This window comes from Moschus berezovskii, chromosome 2 (genome assembly GCF_049115385.1).
Source record: "Moschus berezovskii isolate FMDL1 chromosome 2, NW_MosBer_1.0, whole genome shotgun sequence".
In the NCBI taxonomy this organism is placed as follows: Eukaryota; Metazoa; Chordata; class Mammalia; order Artiodactyla; family Moschidae; genus Moschus; species Moschus berezovskii.
In genome coordinates this window covers 10,254,504-10,266,693 of record NC_142461.1, presented here as the reverse complement: position 1 = coordinate 10,266,693, position 12,190 = coordinate 10,254,504, and the positions used below count along the sequence as shown (strand labels likewise).

The 12,190-nt window shown below is 42.5% G+C and overlaps 1 pseudogene; it reads right to left on the bottom strand.

Annotated features, from left to right (window-relative positions):
• Positions 1–3,546: 3,546 nt before the first annotated feature.
• Positions 3,547–4,097, bottom strand: LOC129538600 (large ribosomal subunit protein uL23 pseudogene; annotated as a pseudogene).
• Positions 4,098–12,190: the final 8,093 nt, after the last annotated feature.

Here is a 12,190-nt window from a genome sequence, read left to right as displayed (position 1 = left end):
TGGAGAGCTAGTCTATGGGGTCAGCAAGAGTCGGACATGACTGAGCAACTAACACACACACATGCATTCACCCAAAATAAGTTGAAAACTTATGTCCATACAAAAACCTGCACGCAGATATTTATAGAAATTTAATTCATAATTGCCAAGTGCTGGAAGCAACCAAGATGTCCTTCTAAAGGTGAGTGTATAAAAAGCTGTGGTAAATTCATACAATGGAATAATAATCAGTGATAAAGGAAATGAACTATTAAGTCACAAAAAGACATGAAGGAAACTTAAATGCATACTACTGAGTGAAAGAAGCCAGGTTACTTATGATATGATTCCAACTATATGATATGCTAGAAGAGGCAAAACTACAGCAACAGTAAAAAGATCAGTGGTTAGCAGGGGATTTAAAGTGGAAAGAAGAAGGGAGGGAGGAAATAGGCCATTTAAAGCAGTGAAACTACTCTATATGATACTGTAAAAGCGGATATATGGCATTATGTATTTATCAAAATGCCTATTGCTATACAACACAAAAAATGAACCTTATGTAAAAACTATGGACTGTAAAAAAAAGAAAAACAACTATTCACTATAATGTATCAACATTGCCTCAATTATAACACATATGCTACACTAAAGAAAGGTATTGATATTAAGGGACTGGAGGCGATGGAAAGGGGGTATATGGGCCTTTCTACTATCTGCTCAATTTTCTATAAACGTAAAACTGCTCTAAAAAATAAATAGTACTTATTAAAAAATAATAACAATGAGGAACTTCCCTGGTGGTCCAGTGGTCAAGAATCTGCCTTGCAATGCAGAGGACATGCTCGGGAGCCCATGCCACAACTAGAGAGTCCTTGGGCCACAATGAAAGATCCTGTAAGATGCAACTAAGATCCAGCACAGCTAAATAAATAATAAAATATTTTAAAACTATGATAACAATGAAATACCTTTGGGCAGAATTTTCTTTCTGTTTTTTTTTTTTTCCAAATTGCATTTTGATGCTAACAAAGATGGGGAAGGATGGGCAAACTTACATATCACCAAAATTAAGCAGCAGTCTACAAAGCAGGAGAAGATATTTGCAGTATATACAAATGAGAAAGGATTGTGTTCTGAATATATAAAGAATTACTATAAACCGATTAGAAAAGGACAGACCACCTTTACAATGAAAGGTAAGATAAAAATAGACAAAATGCGTGAAGAGATGCATACTGAGAAAATAACACATGACCATTAAACACGAGAAGTTGCTAAACCTCAAGTATCAAGGAAATGCAAATTAAAACTTCATGAGCTTGATTCCTCTTAAATCCTGTTGGGATAAATTCCTGAACTTGCCTTTATTCAGAATCAGCCAGCAGCAGGAGGACATGGAGATAAAGCTGTGGTTGGACTGAGCCTGAAAACTTCAACTTCCCTTTGCAATTTTACATAGAAGAGGCCAAGGAGGAGCTCATGTTCATCTGCCTGGAGGCCAACCTGCACCGCATTGAGGTGCACAGGCAGACCACCCCATCCAGCTGGAGAGGGGCGTTGCCACCACAGGCCTGATGCACATCCTTGTCATCAAGTCGTTTGAGTCGAGGCAGTGGCTGTTACACGGAACTGGAGCACTGAGAGCTGGAACTGCCAAAGCTGGCCTGAGACCTTGAGATCCTGTAGCCAGTGCGGAGCCAGCCCTTGACCACTCCCCACCTGGCCACCCCTGGTCATTGTGCTGGACCCACTGGGCTGGTTTTTGTCTGACAGGAGTGGGAGGACCACCTCTCTTAGGCCTTCTCAGGCTTGCCCCTACCGAATGCTTGGTTTTAGATGTCTTTAGATTTTGCTTTATCAGGAAGAAGATTCTGCTCTCCCATGAGCAGTTACGAGGTGAGGGCAAGTTTTGGCCTGTGCATTGGTGAGAAGGGCATTGATACAAGGTTGAATTTGTGGTCCAGTCTTGTCCCTCCCTGTGGCTCAGCTGGTAAAGAATCTGCCTGCAATGCAGCAGACCTGGGTTTGATTCCTGGGTTGGGAAGATCCCCTGGAGAAGGGAAGGGCTACCCACTCCAGTATTCTAGCCTGGACAATTCCATGGACTGTATAGTCCATGGGGTCACAAAGAGTCAGAGAGGACTGAGCGACTTTCACTTTCACTTGTCCCTCAAAAGCCTTCTAGGCACATGTCTAAGAGACATGTAAGTCTCCTGGGTGTAAGAAAGTGGTCTACCAGCAAAGATCCTGTAAAATTAATGACCCCCCAAATCCCCCAAACCAAAAGAACTTCATCAGATCTCACTGCTCACCCTTAAAATGGTTAAGCTTAAAATACTGATGTTAGCAAGTTTTTGTTGTTGTTGGTTTTTTTTGGCCAAGCCAAGGCTTGCAGGATCTTAATTCCTGACTGGAGATCCCAAAACAGGGATCAAACCCTTGCTCCCTACAGTGCAAGTGTGAGGTCCTCAGGGAATTCTTGATGTTGCTAAGTTTTGGTGACCGTGTGAATCAACTGGAATGCTTATTCATTATTAGTACGAATGTAAAATGGTACAACCATTTTGGAAATTGATTTTGAAAATATCAGTTAAAGCTGAATGTATACTCAGATCCTCCACTCCACATGGATCGTGAACCTATAAGCATAATTTATGCACAAGAATATTTATAACAGATGACAGAATCATAACTGAGAAATGGAAACAACCCGAATGGTCATCCATAGTAAAATGGATGTATTCATACAGCAGAATACTGTTGATATATAGCCAGGAGAAGGAGCAAACCACTGTCACAAGCAACAACCTAGATGAATCTCTTGAGCATAACACTGTAGAAAGAAGCCCAGCGTGCAGTAAAATTCCATTTAAAATTTATTCAGATTAATATATCTAGATCTAGCTCATTTAATAGCTATATAGACTGAGCGACTTCACTTTCACTTTTCACTTTCACACATTGGAGAAGGAAATGGCAACCCACTCCAGTGTTCTTGCCTGGAGAATCCTAGGGACAGGGGAGCCTGGTGGGCTTCCGTCTATGGGGTCACACAGAGTCGGACACGACTGAAGTGACTTAGCATCAGTAGCAGTTTGCCACTAAATTAAGAAACTATATTGTTGTTTAACCATTCCTATATTGGTAGGCATTTAGCATATTTTCAGTATTTCTATTGCTTTTTAAAATTCTTTAAAAATGTTTTACTTTATATGGGCCTATAGTTGATTTTCAACGTTGTATCAGTTTCAGGTGTACAGCAAAGTGATTCAATTATACATACACATATATCTATTCTTTTTCAAATTCTTTTCTCACCTAGTTTATTACAGAATATTGAGCAGAGTTCTCTGTGCTATACAGTAGGTCCTTGTCGGTTATCAATTTTTAATGTAGTAGTGTTATTTTTTTTCATATACATAGTGAAAACTTTTATATTTGGAATTAGCCAGCTGGACTCAGTTTCAGTTCAGTTCAGTTCAGTCGCTCAGTCGTGTCTGACTCTCTGCGATCCCATGAATCACAGCACGCCAGGCCTCCCTGTCCATCACCAACTCCCGGAGTTCACTCAGCAACATCCAAAGCATCGTAGTCAGGAGCCAGTCGAACATATGCCTTCTTCTCTCCATCAGGCCTGATCAGAGTATTGACCTTAGCCACGTCAGTGTCATAGAGCTTCTTCACAGCCTGTTTAATTTGGTGCTTGTTAGCCTTGACACCCACGATGAACACCAGTATGTTGTCTTCTATCTTCTTCATGACTGACTCGGTGGTGAGGGGGAGTTTGATGATGGCGAAGTGGTCAAGTTTGTTTCTCCTAGGGGCGCTCTTCCGAGGATATTTGGGCTGCCTCCTGAGCCACAGTGTTTTGGGCCGCCGGAAGGTGGGTGACATCCGGATCTTCTTTTTCTTGTGGCTGTGGACACCTTTCAACACTGCTTTCTTGACCTTCAAAGCCTTTGCTCTGGCTTCAGCTTTAGGAGGGGCAGGGGCTTCCTTCTTCGCCTTCGGGTGCCATCTTCATGAAAAGGGCTATTTTTAACATAGCAGTGTGTTTATGTCAATCCCAAACTCCCAATTTATCCTTCCCCTCACTTTTCCCCCTTGTTAACCATAAGTTTGTTTTCTATGTTTGTGAGTCTTTCTGTTTTGTAAATAAGTTCATTTGTATCATTTTTTTGATTCCACATATAAGCAATATCATATGATAATTATCTTTGTCTGACTTACTTTATTTAGCATGATAATCTCCAAGTCCATCCATGTTGCTGCAAATGGCATTAATTCATTCTATTTAGTGGCTAAGTATTCCATTGTATATACGTATCACATTTTCTATCCATTTATTTAAATTGCTCCCATGCCTTGGCTATTGTAAACAGTGCTACATTGAATTTTGGGCTACATATACCCTTTCCAAACATGTCCCCCCGCCCCCAGGAGTGGGATTCTTTTGCTATTTTAAAACAATGCTGCGGTGGATTGATATCATGCAACTTTCCAAACTAAATAATTTCTTGTGAGAAATATTCAACATTTACCTATTGATAAGTAAACATACATTTCTTGTTTCTAAGAAACATACATTTGATTTCAGAATTTCAGCTGATGGTCAACAGCACAAAGGCCTGGCAGTAGGACAGAGTTTGGCAGACTGGCTCTAATTAGGAGACTATCTTGGCTACAGCCAAATTTCCCAGGGCATCAGTTTGCATAGAGAAGTTGAGGTCAAATGGGGAAAATTGGAAAGTCCATATGAGTGTAGACTGTACCCTCACAGACACTGGAGAGTCTGAAAACTCTTGATCAAGGGAAATACACTCTGTCTTCAAAGATTCACTGAACACTCATACTGCATTAAGCATTGAACTGGATAGACATTAGGCTTACAAAAGCAAAAGGCATTGCCCTATTCACTCAAAATATATTGAGAAAAAATAAATGTGTCTATGTTCAAAGCAATACATTTAGTAAACTTTTAGAGGCTTATTCAGAGTTTGCCAATAAGAAGGAGCAACCAATTCTGTTTTGTTGAGGGAGAGCCAAGGAGGGGTTCAAGGTAAGCCTAGAGTTTGACAGACAGAAAAATTAAGAGATGACATGAAATGAAAAACTTTTGAGAGCTGAGATGCGAGACGTGGCTACCTCTATGGTGAGGGACAGGATGCTCTGGGACAGAGAAGGGAAGGAGACTTACTTTTCATTTTATATCTCATCGGAGAAGGAAATGGCAACCCACTCCAGTGTTCTTGCCTGGAGAATCCCAGGGACGGGGGAGCCTGGTGGGCTTCCGTCTATGGGGTCACACAGAGTCGGACATGACTGAAGTGACTTAGCAGCAGCAGCAGCAGTACTTCTGAATTTTGCATATGTGTGAGTAACTTGCCCAGAGTTCTATAGCAAGGTCATGTAACTGCAAGTTAATGCTCTTAATCATTATACTACCTCCCAAATAATAATTCCAGGTCCACTTGAAAGAGAGAAGAGAGGTAAATGTCTGATGGATGAAGAAAACAGGACTCAAACAGAATTCTTAGAGAATTCCTTGGCAGTTGAGTGGTTAGAACTCTGTGCTTTCACTGCCAAGGGACTGAGTTTGAGGCATGACAAACAAAAAACAAATAAACAAACACAAAACCAGAATTCTTAGTTTGAAACCTGGATCACTGAAGGAAAGTAGTGCCAATGACTAAACAGGCATTCTGGGAAAGTCTATTGATTAAATAATGAGTATGTTTTGGAAAGAGTGAGTTAGAAATTTGGCAGAAACATTTAAACAGATATCTTGTAGACCATTTCCCACAAACCTTTCAGAGGGTCTGTACATTCAAAACAATATCCACAAGAGTGCAAAAAAAGCTACCTGCTGGACTTCCCTGGTGGTGCAGTGGATAAGAATTTACCTGCCAGTGCAGGGGACACGGGTTCGATTCCTGGTCCAGAAAGAGTCCACATGCCATCCATCAGACATCTAAACCTGTGTACCACAACTATGGACCCCAAATTTTAAGGCCCGTGATCGGAAACCACAGAGCCGTCTTGTCACAACCACTGAAGCCTGTGCATCTAGAGCCTGTCTTCTGCAACAAGAGAAGCCACTGCAATGGGAAGCCTGCGCACAGCAACAAAGAGTAGCCCCCGCTTGCCCCGAGAAAGCCTGTGTACACCAACGAAGACCCAGCTCAGCAAAAAAAAAATGTTACCTGCCTTTTCCACCATATATTCCTGTGATCTAAATTTTTCTCAGTATTTTATTTTCTAACATGGTAAATTTCAATAGATAAAAGCTACAAAACAAGAATTTTCCTAAGGTTCTCAATAATTTTTAAGCATCACCGACTCAGTGAACATGAGTTTGAGCAAACTCCAGGATATACTGAAGGATAGGGAAGCCTGGCATGCTGCAGTCCATGGGGTCCCAAAGAGTCAGACACAACTTAGTGACTGGACAACAGTGGAGTCCTAGGGTCAAAACGTTGGAGATCCTCTGTTGGTCAACGGCTTTCAAACTTTTTCAACAAAGTCTTTCAGAGGAAACTCCATTTTTCATCATGATCTGTATCGACATATGTATGCAGCCGTGTAATTGAATGAGCGTTACACAAATCCTAGCTCACCATTTGGGATGCACTCAGTGTTTTCTGTCTCATTTTAAAAATTAAAATGCTGGTAACAGTTCACTCAATTGATCTCATGACCCACTAACAGGTAATGATCTGCAACTTGAAAAGCATGTCTTGTCATTGTGAGTAGAGAAGAAAGCTGGAGCATTAGGAAAAGTCCCTCTCAACACAACTTAGTGTACACTTAATATTTGTTGAGGAAATGAATAGAGCAAATGTATTATTCTTCAAGCTTTCGGTTCTCCAATTCTGTATCATTTGTATAGGGCAAAGTGTATCCAATAAGGAGGATTCCTTATTTCTTATTCCAAGGATCAAATAAGAAAAATGTAGGTGAATTCTCTTTGTATATGCAAAATAGTACAGAGATAGGAGGGTTTGTTGTTATAAAAACTGATTGAAGGGTACAAAGACCAGTTGATTGACGTGTACCTGTAGTTTTTAAAATCAGAAAACATATTTGTAACTCCCAGCTCCATCATTATTAACTCTGTGACATGGGTATTACTAATAATAACTAATATTTATTGAGTGCTTACTGTATGACTGGTTATGGTGCTAAGCTTTATTAAATGTTTATATCATTTAAAACTTACCATGAATTTATTCTATGGGATCTTTTTTTTTTTTTGCTGCACCACCTTGAGGCTTGTGGGATCTTAGTTCCCTGACCAGGGATTGAACTCAGGCTGGTGACTGAAAGCAGTCCTAACCACTGGACTGCCAGGGAATTCCCAGTGGGCACTGTCTTATATTGTACTCATCTGACATAAACACATGGACACTGAGGCTTGGCAACTCTAGATAATTTACAAACTTAATATAGAAGACTTTTTGTTTGCCCTTCCAGTGCTGTGTGCTTAGTTGCTCAGTCCTGTCCGACTCTGTGCGACCCCTCTGTCCATGGGGATGCTCCAGACAAGAATACTGGAGTGGATTGAAACACCCTCCTTCAGGGGATTTTCCCAACCCAGGGATCGAACCCAGGACTCCCGCATTGCAGGCGGAATTTTTACCATCTGAGCCATCAGGGAAGCCCTTCCGGTAACTAATGCTTTTTCTTCTTCGAAGAACACTGGATATTCCTCTGAGAACTGCCCCTCCTGCATATTTGGTCCAAGGTTTTGTGGAAACGCACTCCACATCTTGGAGTCAAGGTTGCATTTGTAACTAAACTGACCCAAGTAATCCTCCCTATGGGCCACAAAGATTGGTTGAGGTTTGGTCATGTGACCTAAGCAGGACCAATAAGAATAATAAAGCGGCTTTTCCTACAGCATTGGAAAGGGGGCGTCTCTTCCCTTTGGTATGGGAGCTGTGAGTTCTGTCAGGTTCCTCTAACTCTGGAGCTGCTGTGGTCATCTTGCCAGCAGTGGTTGAGAGGTCACCTGGGGATGAGTAAACCCAGGGTAGAGCTGAGATGTGGAGTGAGAGGGAGGAGTAAGGGAGGGAAGGAGAAAGAATGAGAGAGAGACAGACAGAAGCAATGGCACACTCTGAGCCCCTGGATCCAGACTCAAGACAAGCAAACTTCAGTGAACTTTGCGGTTTCAAAAGCCAACGCATTCCCTTTTATGCTTAAGTAAGTTGATTTAATTTAGTTGTTTAATAAATACTTATATAGTACTTACTAAGTGCCAGGAATTCTTCTGCACACTTTACCAATATTCACTAGTTTACTTTTCATAGAGAAGTAACATGGTTATTTTAATTTTTAAAATGAGAAAACTGAGGCAGAAGGGAGTTAAGTAACTTGTCTGGCTCTCTCTTCAGGCCTTTTTTTTTTTTTTTTTGCCCCCGGAACTGGTCAGGATTTGGTCTGACTCCAGACAGATCCAACACACTTACTCCTTTGCCAGTATTTCTCAAGCTCTCCTATTTACCTCTCATCTTTATCATTATTACAGTATTTACAGACCTTTTATATTAAAAGTTTCCCTGGTGGTCCAGTGGTTAAGAATCTCCCTTCTAATGCAGGGGACATTGGTTTGATTCCTGGTCTGGGAAGATTCCACATTCCTTGGGGCAACTAAGCCCATGAGCCATAACTACTGAGCCTGTGTTTAGAGCCCGTGCTCTACAACAAGAGAAACCGCTGCAGTGAGAAGCCTGAACACAGCAACTAGAGAGTAGCCCCCACTTGCTGCAACTAGGGAAAGCCTTCGCACAGCGAAAAAAACCCAGCATAGTAAAAGAAAAAATAAATAAATTAAAAAAAAATTTTTAAATAGCTTTCCCTTATGTCAACTTTAAATCAGTTTGCTTCTTTGATTTGTCCAATGAGATGATGAGTTTGATGTCTTAGACATATTTCTCTATGAAAAAAGATGTGAACTATTAACACTAACATGTGAAATGTTTATCCATGTGTCAACTAAAATCACTGAGTACCTTTATCCCTCCTGTATCACCTTCCACTTCACCTCATTGATGCTTAGCTTCTTCATCTGTACAATCATTTGATGCTTAGCTTCTTCATCTGTGCAATAGGACTAATATTACATCCCTTACAAGGTTGTTGTTCGAAGCAAATGAAATCGCTGAGGTGCTGCTTTGTTGATGGTAAAGCACTAAGCAGAAGGGAGGCACCACTGCCATTAAGATGACAAACTCATCAAGGGTAAGGATGAGGACTTTGGTTTTTGACTTCTTAGATCTCATGCTAGTCTCCTCTTGGCTACCTGCCAGCCTCTTTTTTTTTGTCCTCAGGTGGACTCTGCCTTCTCTCATGGGAAGATTTTTGTTTAAGGATTGTCTCAACTGAAATATTCTTCCCACTGGGGCAGTCTGTATTTTTCACACCTGGCCACAGCAGTATTTCTTGTCCCACATGCTCTTCTAGAACTTTGCTGTCCCCCATAAAGAGATGGGAGTCTATTTCTTCTTCCCTTGACGTGGAGTGGAATTTTTTCGACTACCTCAACATAGTAGAAGTGATGTTGAGTGACTTCTGAAGTTGAGTCAGAAAAGAAGGTTTTGGGACTTCCTTGGTGGTCCAGTGGTTAAGAATCTGTCCTGCAATGCAGGGGACATGGGTTCAGTCCCTGGTCAGGGAACTAAGATCCTGCATGCCACAGGGCAGCAAAGCCTGCATGTCATAATAAGAGAAGCTCCCACAACTAGAGAAGTCCCCTTGAACCACCAATGAAGACCCAACATAGCCAAAAGAAAAAATGGTGTTGCTTCCACCTAGCTCTCTTTCTTGGGATGTTTGCCCTTGGAAGCCCAGACTGATCCATGTGGAGAGAACATTCAGAAAAGCCCATGTAGAGGGGAGTTGAAGCCACTGGCCAACAGCTTGCATAAACCACCAGATAAGTGAGTAATTAAACTTTTAGATGCTTCCAGGCCTCAAGCCTTTAAGTCTTCCAAGTGAGGCCCCAGACACTGGTGTAGAGACAAGCCACCCCGTGGTGCCTTGTCTGAATTCCTGACACAGGGAACTTGTGATCATAAAATAAATGCCAATAAGACTGGGGGGAATTTGATATGTATCCACACTTAAGTAGAATACCTCCTTTCTCCACTTGGCTAGCTTCTCCTGAACCTCCAGCTCTCATCTGAAATGCTTCCCTGGACAGGACTAGGTTAGATCATTGGTCATGATCTTCCATAGCAACCTCTATTTCCTCTTTTGTGGCACTAACCACACTTGTCATGATTTTTTTCACTTTCACTATATTGTGAACCCTATGAAGGCCAGAATCATGCCTGTTGGCACAATCTCCCGCAGGTAGCCTGGTGGATACCTATCCACGGGATGCTCTCACTAAATACTTACTGAGTGAATCAATGGATATTTTGCCCCACAGTGCCTGACACACACACTGGAGCAGCAAAGTTCAACCCAACCTAGAGGGATGGGGAATTACTTTTGGCAACATTCCTGTTCAGGGTGCTGCCTTGTCACCAGAGTAGTCCAGAGCAAATCCTTTACTGTTGCCAGTGTTGTTCAGTAACAAAATGTACGTTTCAAGAAATTTCATAGGCTTTTACTTCCACTTCAGATGAAGAAAGTGGCAAAAATACCACTCCCAACTCAATAAGGAGAAAAAGGCAAGTAGTCTATAATGTCATGATTTTTCTTCAACGCATCGGAGAACAATGAAGTCAACTGAATTCCAAAGAGTGAGGTCTTCTCAAAGGTGAGGTGGGATACACACACATGTCACTTTAATCAAAGCACAAGAGAAAGCGGTGGCTGCCAGAGAAACTGATGAGAAGAAAATTAGCTAAAATTTTGACATATTTTTAAAGACCACGCATGGGCTAGCATATCAGTGTGGTATGGACTGGGGCTCTGACACAAGAGGAGTTTTCACTCCAAGTTCTTTTCCACAGGCCTCCAGTGGCTGCTCACTAGAAAGACTGAAAGCAGAGCGGGAGACCAGAGAACATCCTCATGGCATAGGTGTGCAGCAGGTAACTGGCTGCTGCTGAAGGATGCAAAGTGAAAGTCGCACAGTCGTGTCTGACTCTTCGCGATCCCATGGACTGTAGCCCGCCAGGTCCTCTGTTCCCCAGACAAGAATACTGGAATGTGTTGCCATTTCCTTCTCCAGGGGACCTTTCCTGACCCAGGGATCGAACCTGGGTCTCCTGCATTGCAGGCAGATTCTCTACCAACTGAGCTACTACAAAGTCCCTTACAGTTTTCCAGATGCTTCCTTTTTAACAAAGCAAAATTTTAAGCCTTTGGGGGAGGGGAAGCAGACCCTCGTGCCCGGGTTCCTCCCAGCAAAGATCTGTTGTTTCTGCAGGAGGAATAGCAGCAACACCCTTCTGCCTGGACTGATGGGTGTGTAGCGAATACTCGCACTCCAAGACACAAGCAAGGCTTCACTGCAGGCGGGGGATAAGCAGAAGCAGAAACCCTCCACCTTTCTAGGAGGGGCTGGAAACCAGTTCAGGCTCATGACCCTACAGCAATACCAATCTGAGGTCTGCTCTAGGTCTGGGAACACTATAGACAAACCAAAAACACCAGGTGGAATTTGGTGCCACAAGGAGGAGGGTCAGGGATGCTGAGAAGGCTCCTGCCTGAGGCCCAGATGCATAGATCCTGCCTAAGACTGAGGCTGGGTCAGGACAATGGAGAAACCCACCTGAGGTCTTAGCATGGTGACCTGCATATCATCATGTAAGAGGCAGCTGCAGGCTGCCCCAAGGAGAGCAGGGAGAGCATGGAGAAGAACCCCTGCTGGGTTGCAGGGGTGGCTGAAAGCTGAGGGGGCAACGGACAAAAGCTGGGGACATCCATTGTCAGTAGACCTAACAACAAGAAAAGGTAATGGAAGTTCTTCCAGAAGAAGGAGTGTGATACCTGAGGGAACTTGGATATGTACAAAGAAATGAGAAGTATTGAACATGGTAAAAAATAAATAGAAAAGATACTTTCAATCTATTTAAAAAATCATTGGCTGACTAGGACATCCCTTATTAAGAGTCTGCCTGCCAATGAGGGGAACACAGGTTCGATCCCTAGTCCAGGAAGATCCCACATACAGCCTGAGTGCTGGAGCTGCTGAAGCCTGCATGCCCTAGAGCCTGTGCTCTGCAACAAGAGAAGCTCCTGCGATGAGAAG